The sequence below is a fragment of the Ornithorhynchus anatinus genome, chromosome 12 (genome assembly GCF_004115215.2).
Source record: "Ornithorhynchus anatinus isolate Pmale09 chromosome 12, mOrnAna1.pri.v4, whole genome shotgun sequence".
NCBI classification, from domain to species: domain Eukaryota; kingdom Metazoa; phylum Chordata; class Mammalia; order Monotremata; family Ornithorhynchidae; genus Ornithorhynchus; species Ornithorhynchus anatinus.
The window spans coordinates 57508059-57525488 of record NC_041739.1 but is presented as its reverse complement, the minus strand read 5'-3'; the positions used below and the strand labels follow the sequence as shown (position 1 = coordinate 57525488).

Below are 17430 nucleotides of genomic sequence, written 5' to 3'. Positions count from 1 at the left end.
GCAACTGAGGCACAGAGAAGTTAAGTGACTTGCCCAAAGTCACACAGCTGATAAGTGGCGAAGCCGGGATTAGAACCCATGACCTCTGACTCCCGAGACCGGGCTCTTTCCACCGAGCCACGCTGCTTCTCATCAAGCATCTCTCCCCGTGGAAGACCCAAATTCACACACTCACTCATTGGTCGGCCGCTTGTGAATTCTCTTTTTTATGGTATCTGTCAAGGGTTTACTACAAGTCAAACACTGCGTTGTCGACAGCGGGGAATTAGGTCGGACACGGTCCCCGTCCTGCCTGGGGCTCACGGTCTAATCCCGTCCCATGATCAAAACGACCCCGGTCGGCCTTGGGAGACATCGATAAATCAGTCAGTCGTATTAACTGAGCGCTCACTGTGCGCAGGACACCGAACTGAGCGTTTGGGAGAGTACGAGAGACGCATTCGCTGCCCACGATGAGCTTATCCTCTAGAGGCGGAGACGGACGTTAATAGAAATGAATCAATTATGGATGTAGACATACACGCCGTGGGGCTGAGCGGGGAGATGAATAAAGGGAGCAAATCAGGGTGACGCAGAAAGGAGCGGGAGAAGAGGAAAGAAGGCTTAAGTCAGGGAAGGCCTCCTGGAGGTGGATGTGTCTGCCGTAAGGCTTTGAAGATGATAATAATAATGACGTAGGCATCTGTTAAGCGCTTACTGTGTGCAGAGCACTGTTCTAAGCGCTGGGGGAGACACAGGCGAATCAGGTTGTCCCACGTGGGGCTCGCCGTCCTAATCCCCATTTCACAGATGAGGTGACTGAGGCTCAGAGAAGTGAAGTGACTCGCCCCCAGCCCCCCAGCTGGCAAGCGGCCGAGCCGGGATTCGAACCCATGACCTCCGACTCCAAAGCCCGGGCTCTTTCCACTGAGCCACGCTGGGGAGAGTAAAGGGTCAGTCGCGTATGAAGAGGGAGAACGCGGGTGAGAGGTCGGTGGCTAGACGGAGGAGGTCCAGGTACGGCGAGTGAGTCGGCATTAGGAGAGCAAAGCGTGCGGGCCGGGTCGGAGTAGGAGAGCGGCAAGGCCAAGTAGGTGGGGGCAAGGGGATTGATATTAATGATAATAATGTTGGTATTTGTTAAGCGCTCACTATGTGCCGAGCACCGTTCTAGGCGCCGGGGTAGACACGGGGGAATCAGGTCGTCCCACGTGGGGCTCACGGTCTTCATCCCCATTTTACAGATGAGGGAACTGAGGCACCGAGAAGTGAAGTGACTTGCCCAAAGTCACACAGCTGGCAAGTGGCAAGGCCTTTAAAGCCGACGGTGAGTTTCTGACGGACGCAGAGGTGGATGGGCGACCGCTGGAGCGAACGTTAACCATCAAAAGGTCAATGGGAATCGAAAGCCGACGGGCTTCTGGGTTGATGAGAAACTGAAACTCGAGGTGGGGAGTCAATTGATACGGAGTGGTTGCCTTAATTCTGCATTCATCACGATTAAGTTTTCATCGAACCCCATCTATCCCGATCTGCCAGGTCGGTACGACGGATTGAATCGTCGGCTCCTGTCCCCTCTGGCTACGTTCTTACACATTCTCAACGGGACGCTGAGAAAATGGACTCAACGGTGACTGGCGGGGGGCAAAAATCCAGAAAGATAGGCTTCGGCAATGGCGAGTGGCGACGTCAGTCGGTTCCAAAAAATACGAACACGAAGAAGAGGACGATCCTGTTCCGGTTTCCCAAATGAAGAGGAATGAACAGTCTCGGTCGATGCATCGATGGATCGACGGTCTGGCCTGGGACGCTCTCCCTCCTCAAATCCGACGGTGACCCTCCCCTCCTTCGAAGCCTTATTGAAGGCACATCTCCTCCGAGAGGCCTTCCCAAACTAAGCCTCCCTTTTCCTCTTCTCCTACTCACCTCTGCGTCATCCTGACTCGCTCCCTTTGCCCTTCCGCCCTCTCGATCCCACCGCGCTTATGTACGTACCTGTAATTTATTTATTCGTATTGACGTCTGTCTCCCCACCCCAGACTATAACCCCGCGGCGGGCGGGGAATACATCCGTTTATTGTTTACCGTACTCTCCCGAGCACTTAGTACAGTGCTCTGCACGGAGTGAGTGTTCAATAAATACGACTGAATGGATGAGTAAACTAATAGTACTTACTGAGAGCTTACGACGCGCAGAGCACTGTACTCACCGCTTGGGAGAGTCCGGTCCGACAGAAGCAGCCGTCACATCCCCTGCCCGGAACGAGCTGACGGCCTAATCTAGGCCATGTTCTCACAACATTTTACGACGGACACTTGACGCTCGGTAAGTGCTTAACAAATACCACAGACCAAAAAACTGAAGAGAGTTGGAGGATATTCTACTGACTCCTGATTCTTCCGTCCTCCCACTCAAGGACGAAGATGGGAACAACAGCCCGTTCTCGGCTGTCAGGGCAGGAGTGTGGGACTGTTCTTCCCGGCCGCGAGGGTGGGTCGTAGGCGGGGAAAGAGGTGTGGACCGAGGAGCGTCCGCGAGACTTCAAGGATCCCCTTTGACATCCCCGCGATTTCTATCACGGGGAGATCGCAGTTCCCAGTCTGAGGCCTTAGGAAGCCGCTGTCGTCTACCCACCGGGATCGACCCGAAAAGGCCAGATCAGACAGAGCGTTCCTCACCCGGAGTCCGCCTGCGCCGGAGTTGGCTTTTGATTCCGCGGGCTGAAGGAGAGGATATTACCTAACGGGGGAGTGTACAAGACTGGAAGGCCCGACCGAGGAATACGTCTGGGCTGGCCAGAGATGACTTTTATAATGGAAAAAGAAAATGAAACCAGGATTGCTTGGCAAAGACTGAGGTACTTCATAATGTTGGTATTTGTTCAGCGCTTACTACGTGCCGAGCACCGTTCTAAGCGCCGGGGTAGACGCAGGGGAATCGGGTTGTCCCACGTGGGGCTCACGGTCTTCATCCCCATTTTACAGATGAGGGAACTGAGGCCCAGAGAAGTGAAGTGACTCGCCCACAGTCACCCAGCTGACGAGTGGCGGAGCCGGGAGTCGAACTCATGACCTCTGACTCCGAAGCCCGGGCTCTTTCCACTGAGCCACGCTGTTTCCCAACTTCAGGTAGAGTCTTTCTTTCAGTATGGCGTCTTCGAACCGAAGGCTGGCAAGTTTCATGTTTCCACTGGTTTACCGATAAGATATTCTGATGGCAAATGAAACTCTGTGTCCATTTACTTTTGCTGCTGAATAGGGCTGATAATAATAACGACGTTGGTAGTCGTTAAGCGCTTACCACGTGCCGAGCACCGCTCTAAGCGCTGGGGTAGACACGGGGGAATCGGGTTGTCCCACGTGGGGCTCACGGTCTTCAGCCCCATTATACAGATGAGGGAACTGAGGCACCGAGAAGTTAAGTGACTTGCCCGAGGTCACACAGCCGATAAGGGGCCGAGCCGGGATTCGAACCCATGACCTCTGACCCCAAAGCCCGTGCTCTTTCCACTGGGCCACGCTGCTTCTCTAAGAAGCTGACGACCTTTTAGTTCCGAGGAGGATCCTTATTAAAATCAATCTCCTCCAAGAGACCTTTCCCACTTAAACCCTCTTTTCCCTACTCCCTTCCGTTCTGCTTAAGCACCGGATCAATACTCTTTAAGTACTTGTCTTTTCACCCTACCCTCTGCCCCACGGCACTTCCATACGTAAGAGAAGCAGCGTGGCCTAGTGGAAAGAGCCTGGGCTGGGAGTCAGAGGTCAGGAGTTCGAATGCCGGCTCCGCCACTCGTCAGCTGTGTGACTGTGGGCGAGTCACTTCACTTCTCTGTGCCTCAGTTACCTCCTCTGGAAAATGGGGATCAACCGTGAGCCTCACGTGGGACAACCCGATTACCCTGTGCCTACCCCGGCGCTTAGAAGAGTGTTCTGCACATAGTAAGTGCTTAACAAATACCAACGTTACTATACGTATCGAAAATTTATTTATTTAAATGTTTCTCTCCCCCCAGGCTATAAGCTCCCACTAAATTGGAAGCTCGCCGAGGGTAAGGATCGCCTCTGTTACATCGTTACGCCGCACTCCCCCAAGCACTTAATACGGTGCATGGCACATATTAAGCACTTAATAGATACCATTTAAACAAAAAGTCACTTCACTCCTCTAGACCGTGAGCTCGTCGTGGGCAGGGAACGTATCCGCTAATTCTGTGGCATTGCGCTCTCCCAAGCACTTAGTACAGTGCTCTGCACACAGTGAGTGCTCGATACGATTGATTGATTCTCTGGGCCTCAGCTGCCCATGCGCAAAATGGAGATTCGATTCCTGTTTGCCCTCTGCGAGTCCCGTCTGGGACCCGATTATCCTGCTCTTCCTTATAATACAGTGCTTGGCACGTAGTAAGCCCTTAGCAGATAACACCGGTTGGGAAGTGGGCCTGTTTTAACAAAGCTCAGAGAGAATCACTCGTGTGGTCAGGGGTTGCTGGTACTCCAGGGGGGCAACACGGAAGCTTCGACATAAAGCAGTTTTGCAGCTTAATCAATCAGTGATATTTATTCAGTGCTCACTGTGTACAGGGCACTGTACTAAGCACTCGGGAGAGTCCAAGATGTTGTAGGCCCGTTCCCTGCCCAAAATGATTAGACTGTGCGCCCGTCAAACGGCAGGGACTGTCTCTATCTGTTACCGATTTGCACATTCCAAGAGCTTAGTACAGTGCTCGGCACATAGTAAGCGCTCAATAAATACTATTGAATGAATGAATGAATGAAAATGAGATTACAGACTAGAAATTGCGAAAGCCTAAACAAAACCAAACCAAATTGCCACAGCTAATCCGCCTAACAATAATTAACCACCCTATTAGGTAAGCACTTATCTTCTCCTACCCACCGTACAAAGCGCTGAGGTATCTAAAGATAATCAAGTTGGGCCCAGTTCCCGTCACCTCTGGGGTTCAAAGTAAGGAGGAGGTTCAGGTTCCCCATTTTACAGATCACGATTGGGTTCCGGAGTTAGATTGACATTGGTACGTACGCTAGAATCCAGATCTGCACTGGGTTTGTGACAATTCAGGTGCTTCATTTTTTATTTATTTTTTTTGGACCAAGAGACACATCTGCCCAGTTTGAATGTAGAAGTCGGGCTCCACTTTGGGAAAGTAATCAGTCGGTTAATCAGTGGTATTTATTAAGCGTTTACACTCCTCAGAGCACTGTCCTAAGAGCTTGGGGCAGTTCAGTAGGACGGAGTCGGTAATAACAATAACGACGTCGGTATTTGATCAGCGCTTACTACGTGCAGAGCACTGTTCTAAGCGCTGGGGTAGATACAGGGTCATCAGGTGGTCCCACGTGAGGCTCACGGGCTTCATCCCCCTTCTGCAGATGAGGTAACTGAGGCACAGAGAAGTTAAGTGACTCGTCACCCAGCTGACAAGTGGCGGATCTGGGATTCGAACCCATGACCTCCGACTCCCAAGCCCGGGCTCCTTCCACCGAGCCACGCTGTTCCCTGCCCACAAGGAGCTTAGAGTCCAGAAGGGGAGAACCCTCTAGGCCACCTAACGTTTCACAGATGACGGAGGGAGGAAGACCCTCGGAGGCGGCCCACCCACGCCATTTCTAGCAGCCAAGTCCACCCGCGAGAACTCAGATGACCGAGAAACGAGGATCCTGTAGATGAGCGGACGGAAGTGAGATCGATACCTCACCGAAAGAGATGCGAGTCTGGGTGGCGCTCGTGACATCACACCAGAATTTCAAGTTTTCTTGAAATCGGTGATTATCTGTGGTGTTTCGGTGGATTCGTCCCCCTTCTCCGGCTGAGCGGGGCATCGCTGCTCGGTCCGGAGTCCCGTGGTTCAAATCATTCATAACCCTCTGCCATCCGACGCTAAGCTTGGCATCCACCGAGGCTTTCGACGTGCACAGCCACCTCGAGATACGCACAGAATGCATCGCGAGACGCCGCCTTAGCTTTAGGTGAATAAGTTAGATGAATGCCGTTAAAGCGTCCTCGTTTTTCTCCATCCCTATCTTGTTCAACTCTATCAGATAAATCTACTTTGAATAATGGTCTATAGTGGAGCCAGAAAGCGCTCTCTCTATTTTTCTCTCTCTCTTTCTCCCTCTCTCCCTTTCTCCCTCCTTCCCTCCCACTGTGCTCCGCTGACTGGGTTTCATCTATTTTCTCTCCGTTGTTCTACGTGCTTTACTTATAGCCGCGCCGCCTAATTCGTAAGTCACCGGTCCCCCTCGTCTCTCGTGCTTCTGTCCAATATTTCCCTTTTCCTGCCTTAGATGATATTTCCATTTCTCAATCCCAACGTAAAGTATCCCGAGCCAGTCACACTCTCACGTTCGGTTACTTTACACTTAGTTTGCTACGTCCCTGCGGTGGGACAGCGGGCCGTCCGACGGAATCCCCGATTCATTTCAAACTCGCTGAGGTAATTGTGATATCGACGTGTTAAGCGCAGGGACTGTGTCCGGCCCGATTTGCTTGTATCCACCCCAGCGCTTAGAACAGTGCCTGGCACATAGTGAGCGCTTAAGAAATACTACAGTTACTCACTACGTGCCAGGTACGGTACACTAAACACTGAGGTAAATACAAGGCAGTTGAGTTGGGCACAGTCCCTGCCCTTACAGGGTTCACGGTCTTCATCTTTATTCTATAGGTGAGAAGACAGAGGCGCAGAGAAGTGAAGCGACTTGCCCAAGGTCACACAGCAGATAAGTGGCGGAGCTGGGATTAATAATAATAATGATGATGTTGGCATTTAAGCGCTTACTATGTGCCGAGCACCGTTCTAAGCGCTGGGGTAGACACAGGGGAATCAGGTGGTCCCACGTGGGGCTCACGGTCTTCATCCCCATTTTCCAGATGAGGTACCTGAGGCACAGAGACGTGAAGTGACTCGCCCACAGTCACCCAGCTGACGAGTGGCAGAGCCGGGAGTACTAAGCCCTGGACATGATATAAGTTAATTAGGTCGAACGAGGTCCGCGTCCCACAAGGGGCTCACGTTCTTTTCCCCCCATTTTACAGATGAGGTAACGGAGGCGCAGAGAAGTGAAATGACTCGCCCACCCTCCCACAGCACAAGACAAGTGGCGGACCCAGGTCCTTCTGACACCTGGGAACGTACTTTATCCCCTAGGCCATCCTGCTTCTTGTTCCTTGGACTTCCTGGAACCCCATCATTTTTTTATGGTATTCATTAAGCGCTCACTATAAGTCAAATAATAATCATAACGATGGCATTTGTTAAACGCTTACCCTGTGCGAAGCACTGTTCTAAGCGCTGGGGAGGATACAAGGTGATCAGGTTGTCCCACGTGGGGCTCGCAGTCTTCATCCCCATTTTACAGATGGGGTAACTGAGGCCCAGAGAAGTTGAGTGACTTGCCCAAAGTCACACAGCTGACAAGTGGCTGAGCCTGGATTCGAACCCATGACTCCGACTCCCAAGCCCTGGCTCTTTCCACTGAGCCACGGACACCGTTATGAGCACTGGGGGAGGTACGGATAAATCAGGACGGACCCAGTCCCCATCCCGCTTGCGGCTTACAGGGAGAACAGGTATTTAATCTCCATTTTACAGTTGAAGAAACTGAGGCACAGAGAAGTTACGTGACCTGCCTAAGGTCACACAGGAAGCAATCGGCAGAGGCGGGATTAGAAGCCAGGTCCTTCTGCTTCCCAGGCCCGCGCTCTTTCCGCTAGGCCACACCGTTTCTCCTACTTTCTCTGTGAAAGATGAAGATCCCGGGAGGAAAATATACGGACGAGATGCCTTCGTTCCCCCGTGCTTTCAGGAGTGGGATAAGAACCGAGTGTGAGAGATGATCCGCCCAGAGGGATTGGGAATCGGGTCGTACATTCACTTCCTGGATCTGAGAGAATCGAAAAGGAAAACGGCGGCCGGAGGAACGCCGCGGAGTCCATCCCCGCCTCTTAATTTTGACAAGATCTTTTCCCACGCTGAGCCGAGAGTCCGGGGAGGAAGAAGGGAATGGGAGCGAGCAGACCTCCGTCTGTAGAATGCAGCCGGTCCTCACGGGCATCAAAACCCCGGCCCACCTTTCATCTGGGAGTCCGCTTCATCCTCCAGTCCTCCCGGGGCTTCTGTGATACGCGGCTCTCGTTACGTTATCCGCCGTCGGCATCAAAGGGACGTGAGAAAGAGGGGAGTCGGAGTGACTTAGCCCAGTCTCCTGGGTGAGGTCGCCCTCCCCGAGGGGAAGGCCGGTGAATAAAGCGAAAGTCCTCAAATCCCGCCTGGGGACGGGATTCGTGAGCGGGCTGCTCTCGCTCTGATAATCACTGTCTCATCAGAGAAGCAGCGTGGCCGAGGGGGAGGAACGCGGGCTTGGGAGTCAGAGGACGTGGGTTCTAATTCTGGCTCCTCCACACGTCTGCTGCGGGTCCTCGGGCAAGACACTTAACCTCTCTGGGCCTCAGTTACCTCATCCGTAAAATGGGGATTAATACCGTGAGCCCCGTGAGACCTTTTGAGACTTGCCCAAGGTCACACAGGTGACATGTGGCAGAGCTGGGACTAGAACCCAGGCCCGTGCTCTATCCGGGAAGCCACGCCGCTCCTCCAAACGGGGGACCCACCTCTGTCTTCCACCGGCCCCCGTTCGGAGAACGTAACGGGGATCCGGTTACGCGCTTCCCATGTTCCAGGCATTCATTCATCCAATAGCATTTACTGAGCACTTACCACGCGCAGAGCACCGTACTAAGCGCTTGGGACGGACAGATCGGTAACAGAGACGGTCCCTGCCCTTTGACGGGCTTACGGTCTAATCGAGGAGTCTAACCTACGGGTTACCGATCGATCTAATCTGATCTACGGATTACAGATTACTAATTAGATCAGACCGTAATCTAGATTACGGTCTCATCTAATTCACTTCCGGGAGACTTATTCCAGAGACCTGCTTTTCGTCGACGCCGTGGCGAGGAGCGTGAAAGAACGGAAGGGTTGGCGTACAGAAGGTTCCGCCACGATGCATTCCGGCTAGAACGAAAGGCCCGGGAACAGGGACCGGCCTTCCAACCGCATCCGTCGGCCCGGACGCGGTTTGACGCGGCGTCGGAGGGCAGGGACCGTCTCTATCTGTTACCGATTTGCCCGTTCCAAGCGCTCGCTACAGTGCTCTGCACATAGTAGGCGCGCGATAAATACTACGGAATGAATGAATCAGCCGTGCGCTGGGGAGAGGTGGGGGGTGGGGGGGCGGGCGGTTTTGATAGAACCACGTGTACGCCAGATTCTTCGGGAAACCCAGTACTTCCGCTCCGGGAGAGCTGACCGCGGCTAGTTGAGAAGAGCGGGACCTCACGCCCCACAGAGCTGTATCCCGTGAGGGAAAACGCTGAAACGGGCTGACGGATCAGGGACAGACTAGCAGCGGAGGCAGGGTGGACTAATGGAAAGCGCCCGGGGGCTGGGGAAGGGTTTGCCACGGCTCCAGATCGGCCACTGGTCCGCTGTGCCACCTTGGGTAAGTCCATCAGCTTCTCTGAGCCTCAGTTCCCTCCGCCATAAGCGGGCTTTGGAGTGGTGGTGTCCTACCCTGGGGGACAGCGGTTGCCTCTGAGCTGATTATGATAAATAACACGGGCTTTGGGGTCAGGGGTCATGAGTTCGAATCCCAGCCCTGCCACTTGTCAGCTGGGTGACTGTGGGCAAGTCACTTCACGTCTCTGTGCCTCAGTTACCTCGTCTGTAAAATGGGGATGAAGACCGGGAGCCCCACGTGGGACAACGTGATTCCCCTGTGCCTACCCCAGCGCTTAGGACAGCGCTCGGCACATAGTAAACACTTAACAAATACCAACATTATCATTATTATTGTCAAATAAAAAAATAAATAAATTGTGGTATTTGTTAAGCACTTACTATGTGCAAAGCACTGTTCTGAGCGCTGGGGGATACGAGGCGATCGGTTTGTCCCACGTGGGGCTCACAGTTTTAATCCCATTTGACAGATGAGGTAACGGAGGCACAGAGAACTTAAGTGACTTGCCCAAGGTCACACAGCTGACTAGCGGCGGAGCCGGGATTAGAACCCGAGACCTCTGACTCCCAAGCCCGCTTCCACTGAGGCACGCTGCTTATGTCGGCGTTTATTAAGCGCTCGCTACGTGCAGAGCAGCGTTCTAAGCGCTGGGGGGGAGATACGGGGTCATGGGGTCGTCCCACGGGAGGCTCACGGTTGATCCCCACTTACAGAGGAGGGAACTGAGGTACAGAGAAGTAAAATGACTTGCCCACAGTCACACAGCTGCCAAGAGGCAGAGCCGGGATTCGAACCCGTGACCTCTGACTCCGAAGCCCGGGCTCTCCCCACTGAGCCACGTCGCTGTCTAGTATCTACACCTGTGTCGAGCACACTCCCTGACACATAGTAAGCGCTCAATAAATACCATGGTAAAAAAATAGAGGAATAATAGTAACTGTGATATTTGTTAAGCACTTACTATATGTCATTCATTCCATCATTCAATCGTATTTACCGAGCGCTTACTGTGTGCAGAGCACTGGCGGTCGACTAAGCGCTGGGGTGGACGCAAGCGAGCCGGGTCGGACACAGTCCCCGTCCCCCGTGGGGCTCACAATCTCAATCTCCGTTTTGCAGACTAGGTCACCGAGGCAGAGAGAAGCGAGTGACTTACCTAGGGTCTCACAGCAGACGAGTGGATGAGCCGGGTTTCGAACCCGGCTCACTCATCAGCGGGTTCAAGTAAATGTATTTGAATTCACTAAAAAACGTGACGCTGCAGGGTCACCATTAATCCAAATCAGTTCATCAAGGAGTCGTATTTATTGAGCGCTCACTACTAAAGCATTTGAGGGAGTATAATATAGCAGAGTTGGTTGGGGAAGCAGCGTGGCTCAGTGGAAAAGAGCCCGGGCTTCGGAGTCAGAGATCATGAGTTCGACTCCCGGCTCTGCCGCTCGTCAGCTGTGTGACGGCGGGCGAGTCACTTCACTTCTCTGGGCCTCGGTTCCCTCATCTGTAAAATGGGGATTAACTGCGAGCCTCCCGTGGGACGACCCGATGACCCCGCATCTCCCCCGGCGCTTAGAACGGTGCTCGGCACATAGTAAGCGCTGAACATTATCGTTATTATTATTAGATACGTTTCCTGCCCACAGTGAGCTGACGGTCTAGAGGGGATATAAACATTAATATAAATGAATAAATGATAGCCATAAACAGGAACGCCGTGCGGAAGGTAATTAAATCCACCGCTCGTCAGTCCTTAGAACATAGGTAGGTCTAGCAAGATTTGTTTCTGCCGATTACGAATTAATAACGGCGGGAATGATAACGGCACGATGTGGTGGAGAGAGCGTGGGTCTGGGAGTCAGAAGGTCTCGGGTTCTGATCCCCGCTCCGCCGCTCGTCTGCTGCGTGACCTCGGGCAAGTCACTTTACTTCTCTGCGCCTCAGTTCCCTCATCTGTAAAATGGGGATTGAGACTGTGAGCCCAACGTGGGACAGGGTCGGCGTCTAACCCGATTTGCTTGTGCCCACCCCAGCGTTTAGTACAGTGCCCGGCACACAGTAAGCACTTCAAACATACCGTCGTTGCTATTATTATCAATAACAACAACAGAATAAGAGGTGTGGCATTTTTAAAGTGCCCACCGTGTGCCGAGCACTGTACTCCGTGGTACGGCCACACGTTTCCGATTTTACGGTAAACAGCATTTCTCTATTGGCAAAATCTCTCGCCTGTTTTTTCTTTTTTAAATCAATAGAAGTTATTTATTGGGTGCATACTGTGTGCAGAGCACTGTACCGAGAGCTTGAGAGAGTCCCACAGAGTTAGTTGACGGGTTTCCTGTCCATGAGCCCTGAGGACACCTTGGTCCTGGATTTGTCTTCAGCTGTCAGTCGGTCGTATTTATCGGGCGCTTACTATGTGCAAATCACTGTATTAAGCGTTCGGGAGAGTCGAATATCACAACGGACTCATTCCCCGCCCACGGCGAGCTTGTAGTCTAGAGACGGAGATGGACGCTGACGTAAATGAATACAGATACGTACCTAAGTGCCGGGGGGATGGGACGGGGACGAATAAAGAGAGGAGTCGGGGCGACGCAGAAGGGAGTGGGAGAAGAGGAAAGGAGGGCGCAGTCAGGGAAGGCCTCTTGGAGGAGGTGGGTCTTCAATAAAGCTTTGAAGGGGCGGGGAGAGAAATCGTCCGTCAGCTATGAGGGGGGAGGGCGTTTCAGGCCAGAGTCAGGACGTGGGAGACGGGTCGGTGGCGAGAGAGACGGGATCGAGGTACAGTGAGAAGGTTACCGCTGGAGGAGAGAGGTGTGTGGCCACCACGTCCCAGTTTCAACCGGGCGAAGGAACAGAAGTCCCCATTTACGAAGGTCCCCAGAAGCTCTAAGGAAAAACGGCCAGAAAGAGGGCTGGAGCCCAGGCCCGTTATAGTTTTCACTGCTCTTAATCACAGCGGTGGCTTTCCGTTTCGAGGGCACGGGTCTGAAAGCGAGTCACCGAGAGCCACCGTTTTGGTTCCCTTCAGCCCCTGACAGCTTCTCTCGGGTTTCGCTCGAGACCAGGGATGAGCGAGGCCGAGGGTTCCAGCTCCGAAATCCCTCGTACGATTGGCATCTATGTCTAACGGAATCGTCCGGGTTTGCTAGTAAACCCTGAGCACTTCTGGTTTTAACTGTCCGAACGACGCCTCGCTTACCCATTAAATCCAAAGAATTTTCTCTTTATCCGTCAAGTGCGGGTACTCATTCCTTCTTTTCCATTCCCAGCAATCCTCGCCTGCTCTTGAGGCAGCACGAGCCGTCTGACACCAGAGCTAGAGAAAATTATCTTTTTCCCCTTTTTCCGGACTCCACTCGGCACTCCGTTCTCTTGCCAGATTTCATCAGACATGTCATTCTAGGCTTCACGGTACACTGAGACTGGTGAGGCTCCCCGGAATCTTTCACCTCATTATTGATATGTGTGGAAAAATGATAACTGTATCCCTTCTTTGGGACTGAAATATGACGGTCTTCCAAGGATTAGGAGATCACCGAGGTATTAAAAGTGGTCGTTATTATCATCGTTAGCGATAATAACCATTATAACGATAGCAGTGAGTAACTCTGGTATCTGTCCAACATTTGCTGCGGGTCCAACACTGTCCTAAGTGCCGGGGAAGATACAAAATAATCAGTTCGGACAGGGCTCTGAACACAGGGAGACTCAGACATCGTTGACCGAACGTAGGGAAGAATTCGCGTGGGCGTCGGTGCGTAAAATGCTCTATTTTCCCCGAGACAATCTGGAAGCTAGAGGTGGAAAACTACTCTCCCCTCTCCCAATAATTACGCGAGCTCGGCGAGCACCTAATAAATATAGTCCTTAGATAAGTGAAGAATCATATTTAGAATGACAATTTTTCATCGGCGGTTACTCCTGGATAACTCGGTTCAGTGATTTGACTGGAGTTGATTGAAGCAATCCATTATAACTCCGTCGCCGGACAAGGAAATTGTGACTTCATTTGCCTACGGATGGAAAATTTTGAACAGCTCAGCCATTTGGAATCCGGCCCAAAGAGGGATCCAAAGGTTCGGGTGTTAGCGTAAGCTTATTTGAGACTTTTCCCCCATTTTCTTTTCTCTCTCTCTCTCTTTATCACACACACACACACACACAACGAGGCCGGCCGTCAGCCGTATCTATCGAGCACTTACTGGGTGCAGAGCACTGTACTGAGCACTTGGGCGAGTACGACATAACCTTAGAACCGACCCATTCGCTGCCCACAGCTTTGAAGAGAGCCAGCCATTGAGACGCCTTTGATGTCAGACATTTTGTGTAGGATGGCGTCCCCCTTGCCGTTTGGCCATGTTTTCCTGAACCCGGAGCGTTTCCCAGGTGGGTGTGTGTTGGGGGAAGAATCCCTGTTCCACCCAATTGCTCCATATCCACTGGGTTCCTCTCCGTGACCCGAGCGACGGCGGGCGCGGGACTGTAAGCCCGTCAAACGGCAGGGACCGTCTCTATCTCTTGCCGATCTGTCCATTCCAAGCGCTTAGTGCAGTGCTCTGCACATAGTAAGCGCTCAATAAATACTATTGAATGAATGAATGAACTCAGTCCCGGGGTGGACTGATGTACGGATCCACGGGGGGCCTCCTCCCTGGATGCCCCGCGATCGCACGCAAAGCCAACCTCCCTTAAGGGACCCAACCGATCTGCTCGGCCCGTCCCTCAGTCGTATCTGCCGAGCACCGTACTAAGCGCACGGGAGGTGATGACGGTGCCCCCAGCTCAATCGTATTTATTGAGCGCTTACTGTGGGCAGGCTACTGTACTAAGCACCCGGGAGAGTACGACAGAACAACGAATAGACGCGTTCCCTGACCACAACGAGCTTACTGCCTAGGGGTTACGCTCTAGAGCAGCAGACGATCGGAGCCGGCAGAAACTCCGAGGAGCGGCGTGGCTCAGTGGAAAGAGCACGGGCTTTGGAGTCAGGGGTCATGGGTTCGAATCCCGGCTCGGCCACTTGTCAGCCGTGTGACTTCGGGCGAGTCACTTCACTTCTCGGTGCCGCAGTTCCCTCATCTGTAAAATGGGGATTAAAACTGTGAGCCCCACGTGGGACCACCTGATTCCCCTGCGTCTACCCCAGCGCTTAGAACAGTGCTCGGCACATAGTAAGCGCTTAACAGATACCAACATTATTATTATTAAACTCAGAATCGACATGGATTTGGTCAGCTTTAAGAGAAGACACTGTGATTGGTGGTGGGATTTTTGATATGCCCTCATGCTTTCCCAACACATACACACTCTCTCTATCTCCCTTCTCCTTTCCTTCCTGATTTTTCACTCCTTGGAGACAGGTCACATTCTCAATGTTCCACTTTTTCATTCTTCCAAGCACGTTTTACGCGTGAGGCGCGATTATTTGGCGCTCCCGTTGGTCTCCCGACAAACAGGCACAGTGTCAAGAAAGAAAACTCAAGAGTTAAATCCCAACCGTCCTTCAATCCAAGCGTTTCCTGTCTAATCTGCTACCTGGTCCGTAATCCATCCTGAAACGGGAGGCTGTCTGGGAAAAGTTCGGGATTAAGTTTACAGATGTATTCAGCGCCTCTGGTGACCTCCCATCGTCCGACTTCGAAGGGAAAACAACCACGCTGGGAGTCATAGATTAAAAAACCTCCCCAAGACACGGTTCTTCCCGGTGGCTTTGAAGTCCTGTCAGCCGCTTCGTTTACATCGGGGCTTCCAGAATCAGGGGTTCTTAATAGGCTGCGGGTTTTAAGCTGTTAATTGGGGCCAGGGCTCTTCCTAACCACTCCGGTTCTAAATCCTTTCTGAAGGATCCCAAATCTCAGCCTCGCTGAAATTTACATCTGGGGCAGGTCATTTCGTGTCACTGACAGAGCCGGGGGGAACGTCCCACGCGATAGCAAGTCCTTTCGGGGAGGAAATAATAAAAATGATAACTTCGGCATGGCCCGGCGGCAAGAGCACGGTCGTGGGAGTCGGAGGATTTTATAACTCGATTCCGTTTGTTGCGATCGTTTTTGTCCGTCTCCCCCGATTAGCCTGTGAGCCTATCGAAGGGCAGGGACCGTCTCTATCCGTTACCCATCTGTCCATTCCAAGCGCTCAGTACAGTGCTCTGCACATAGGGAGCACTCAATAAATACTATTGAATGAATGAAGGATTTGGGTTCTGGTCCTGGCTCCGCCTCGCGTCCGTTGTGTGACCTCGGGCAAGCCCCTTAACTTCTCTGGGCCTCAGTTATCTCATCTGTAAAATTCAATCCTATTTATTGAGCATTTCCTGTGTGCCAAGCACTGTACTAAGCACTTAAGCGAGTACGATATAACAACAGACAGGCACATTCCTGCCCACAACGAGCCCCCGGTCTTGAGGGTCGAATATGGAAATCAGGACCGTGAGCTCCACGTGGGACAGGGACTGTGTCCAACCTGATTAGCTGGTATCTACCCCGGCGCTTAGACACACAGTAAGCACGTAATAAATACCTTTATCATCATTAAGCACTTACTCTACGCCAAGGACTGAACTCAGCGCCGGGGGTGGGTAATCCTGTACTTGTCCCGCGTGGGACTGTACAGTCTAAGAAGGAGGGAAAACGGCCAACGAATTCCCATTTTACAGGTGAGAACCCCGAAGCACAGAGAAGTTAAGTGACTTGGCTAAGGTCACACGACGGGCAAACGGCTCACGCTCCCATGCTCTTTAGAGAAGCAGCGTGGCTCAGTGGAAGGAGCACGGGCTTCGGAGTCAGGAGTCACGGGTTCGAATCCCAGCTCTGCCGCTTGTCAGCTGGGTGGCCGTGGGCAAGTCACTTCACTTCTCGGTGCCGCAGTTCCCTCCTCTGTAAAATGGGGATTAAGATTGTGAGCCTCACGTGGGACAACCCGATTACCCCGTATCTACCCCAGCGCTTAGAACAGCGCTCGGCACATAGTAAGCGCTTAACAAATACCAACATTATTATTTCCACTAAGCCACACTGTCCAGGAGGAAGGTGAAGATGTCATAAAGGGAACCGACCATCGTGTGTGGGCACCGGGCCTGCGTGCAGGGGTGCGGAATGGAAAGTGAACACGGTTGAGCGGCACGTCCATCCCCAAAATGCCCCTCTGTCAGTCAAGGGTCCCGTGGCACGGAAGCCGGAAGGACCTGGGTTCTAATCCCTGCTCTACCCCCTTTCTGCCGGGGGACCCGGGGCAAGTCACTTCACTTCTCTGCGCCTCCATCGCCTCATCTGTAAAATGGGGACTGTGAGCCTTATGTGGGACAGGGACTTTGTCCAACCTTGTATCTACCCCAGCGCCGAGTCTAGTGGTCGGCACTGCAAGCTGAACACTGTAAGCTGTCAAGTCCTTCTGACCCCGATCTCTCTCACCTCGCCGATCGCCAAACCTGACCGTTGGCGACGGGTGACATCACGGCACTCGGCGGGTCCTCAATAAATACCATTAATACGACTCGGAGACGCCGTCACGTGCCATTCGGGAACTTTAACCAGGCTCATGGGCGACAGGATCCTGGATCCAAGCTTCAGTCAATCCATCGACCATTTAAACCGAGTGTCTAATATGTGCGGGTCACCCATGGCCTCCCAAGGCAGCCCGGTCAGTGGTCATCTGGGCCGATGACCACCCAGTACAGTGGCCGCGCAGTGCGTAGGTAGTCCAGTGCGGTGACCGCCCAAGCCCAACGGCCACCTGGAATAATGGCAGTTCAGTAGATGAGCATTCCGCCACGGTGGCGGCCTAGTAAACGGTCATCTGGTATAATGACCGTCCGGCACGAGGGCCATCCGATCCAACGATCACCCAGCCCCACGGTCACACGGAATAACGGTGGCGATCCGGCACGGGGCCGGCCCGGAGCGATGGCTA

At 52.8% G+C, this 17430-nt stretch overlaps 1 protein-coding gene and 1 long non-coding RNA gene across 3 annotated transcripts in view; both read right to left on the bottom strand.

Moving 5' to 3' along the window:
- Positions 1–17430, bottom strand: part of SGCZ (sarcoglycan zeta) — a 164312-nt gene that overhangs the window by 14238 nt on the left and 132644 nt on the right. The window lies entirely within an intron of this gene.
- On the bottom strand, positions 13273–17308 carry LOC114815674. Its single transcript, XR_003763477.2, has 2 exons — positions 16932–17308; positions 13273–13535 (listed from the first exon to the last, which is right to left on the bottom strand). It is a non-coding gene; the product is annotated as an uncharacterized LOC114815674 (long non-coding RNA).